This window comes from Mus caroli, chromosome 11 (genome assembly GCF_900094665.2).
Source record: "Mus caroli chromosome 11, CAROLI_EIJ_v1.1, whole genome shotgun sequence".
NCBI lineage: Eukaryota > Metazoa > Chordata > Mammalia > Rodentia > Muridae > Mus > Mus caroli.
Genome location: NC_034580.1, coordinates 55,270,189 through 55,273,011, shown reverse-complemented (window position 1 = coordinate 55,273,011; position 2,823 = coordinate 55,270,189). Strand labels below are relative to the sequence as shown.

Here is a 2,823-nt window from a genome sequence, read left to right as displayed (position 1 = left end):
TTGAACTCTGGACCTTCGGAAGAGCAGTCGGGTGCTCTTACCCACTGAGCCATCTCACCAGCCCGTTCCACTACTTTGTAATTACAGTAAAGTCTGATGTTTTTAGTCTAAGAATGCTTAGCCACACTTCAAACTGTCTGACCCAAGTGTTTTTATCCTTCTGAACATATACCTAATTTCCACCTACAATTATTTTAAAGATATACAGTAAGTCAGCTGAAAAGACAGATGGGGTATGGGGCTAAGGACTGCCACCACCTGTGGGCATAGCAGTGGTGATTTGCGCAATAGTGGTTGGTGGGTAGGACCAGCTAGTGAATATTCTCCAGGAAGGCCTTGTAGCACCTAAGGCATTGCTGGTACACCATCTCAAAGTCAGATTCGCTGCCATAATAGGGAACTTCAATAGTGAGTTGTTCCTGTGGCTCATGGCTCCCAGGTAGCTCAACTTTAGCTTTGCAGTTTTTAACTTGATTCCTTTTTCTATTCAGATCTCTCAGACTGCTTTCATCCCCACATAGTATATAATTGAATGTGGCAAAGTCTTCTCTTGTAATGTCTTACGGGTTGTGCTCATGCCATGATTTCTTAGGCAACTCGAATTCCAGTCAGAAAGGACACTGCTGTTAATGACCCAATTCTCTGAAACCTTTTCATCCGTTACCAATTTTCTAAAAACTGCTTCTGCAATGGGTGACTGGCAAATGTTACCGAGACACACAAATAGCATTGACTCGGGCTCAACTTCTGCCTCTTTCAGTGCAGACCCTGGCACCCAGAAACCCAGGAAATATTTTCTATAACTTTATTTTAGAGAAGGGGATCTTATTTTGTGGCCCAGGCTGACCAATGATGTATTTCTTTGGCATTCCAGTTTAAAATTTAAGTATCTTCAGCATTTGAGACCATTTCCCAGGAACTCCAATGTTCTGGCAGAAGCCTAATGGGGTAAGACTGAGTGTCCTTTAAGTCATAGACTGAGGTGGGGTGTGACAGAGGCCCAGAGCCTGCTGCTTACACCCAGTTCAGCACACTAGGACGCCTGCAATCGGCCCAAGGGCCCAGGCTTTAGGGCTCTGAGATTCCCTTTGTGCTGTGAGCAGCCTGGAGGCACTGCTCGATTCTATCAGCTGGCCTAACACCAACACCATCATATAACGGCTCATCTCTTGCCATCTCAATACTGACATGCCAAGAAAATCCTTCCAGATTTCTAAGGAAGCTCATTTTTTTTTGTTGTTTTTTGTTTGTTTGTTTGTTTGTTTTCCGAGACAGGGTTTCTCTGTGTAGCCCTGGCTGTCCTGGAACTCACTCTTGTAGACCAGGCTGGCCTTGAACTCAGAAATCCGCCTGCCTCTGCCTCCCAAGTGCTGGGATTAAAGGCGTGCACCACCACGCCCGGCCAGGAAGTTCATTTCTAACAAAATGGAAAGAAGACAAAAGGTAGAGTGGCTGGCTGAGCACTGCCAGGCACCTCAGTCTGTAAAGACATTACTTCAAGTTACTCCCACCATATAAAACAATTTTTAGGCTGGGTAGAACCCTAGAAAATAATTTTACAAGAAGCTTTTGACTCTTTTATGAGGGAGGACGACTGCAGCCTTTAAGTGGACCCCTAAACTGCACCACCTCTCTGGCACAGATTAATAAGATATTCCTGGGAATAAAACTTATTATAGAAGCCACCCTGTAAGTTTACTGGGGAGAATTCAAATGGTAGTGGCATACGGACATATGAGAGATTTATGAGGGGTTTGGAAAGACTGCTTAGCAGTTAAAAGTACTTGCACTTGTAGAGGACTCAGGTTTGATTGCTAGCACCTACATAGCCTTTCACAACCACCATGAAAGGAGATTCCATTTTGAGGGGAATCCAAAACCCTCTTCTGGTGTCTGTGGACACTAGGGACTACATAGTATACAGACACAATGCAGGCAAAACACTCATACATACCACCAAATCTATGAGAGAAACCAAGGCAAGAACTTATAGGCTACACTAGATGGAAGAAAGGGTGTCCTCCCTACCTGAACCACACCCAACACTGTGACATCCATACCGATCTGATAGCTGAATGTGTGCATCAAGAGCTGCGACTCCTCAACTTGGTTCAGTATACCTGCTGCTGAAGCAATACACGGCCCAGCCATCCACCTGATTAAACCTAGGCCTGACCTGCTGGTCCCTGCTCCAGCCTTGGTTCAGCCTCTCCCCTCACAGCAGGACGCTGTAGCTTCCACTCTCAGCAGCTCCAGGGGCAGCTCCTCTGCGTACTGGTGTATTATATTATCAGTATATTCTTTAGGCTACTTCTTATATGTAAGTACACTGTAGCTGTCTTCAGACACTCCGGAAGAGGGAGTCAGATCTTGTTACGGATGGTTGTGAGCCACCATGTGGTTGCTGGGACTTGAACTCTGGACCTTCGGAAGAGCAGTCGGGTGCTCTTACCCACTGAGCCATCTCACCAGCCCCCTTTAGGCTACTTCTAAAGCAGCTTTAGGGTCTATGAATTCTGTTGTCCATCTATACACAGATATACTTACTGTGTGCTTTAGGCTACTTCTAAAGCAGCTTTAGGGTCTATGAATTCTGTTGTCCATCTATACACAGATATACTTACTGTGTGCTGAGCTTATTTTAGTAATTAAGAATGGAATAAAAGGGCTGGTGAGATGGCTCAGTGGGTAAGAGCACCCGACTGCTCTTCCAAAGGTCCGAAGTTCAAATCACAGCAACCACATGGTGGCTCACAACCACCCGTAATGAGATCTGATGCCCTCTTCTGGTGTGTCTGAAGACAGCTACAGTGTACTTATAAT

General features: G+C 45.4%; 1 pseudogene; it reads right to left on the bottom strand.

The window, feature by feature from the left end:
- Nucleotides 1–311: 311 nt before the first annotated feature.
- On the bottom strand, nucleotides 312–2,058 carry LOC110304500 (annotated as a pseudogene).
- Between the last annotated feature and the right edge of the window lie 765 nt (nucleotides 2,059–2,823).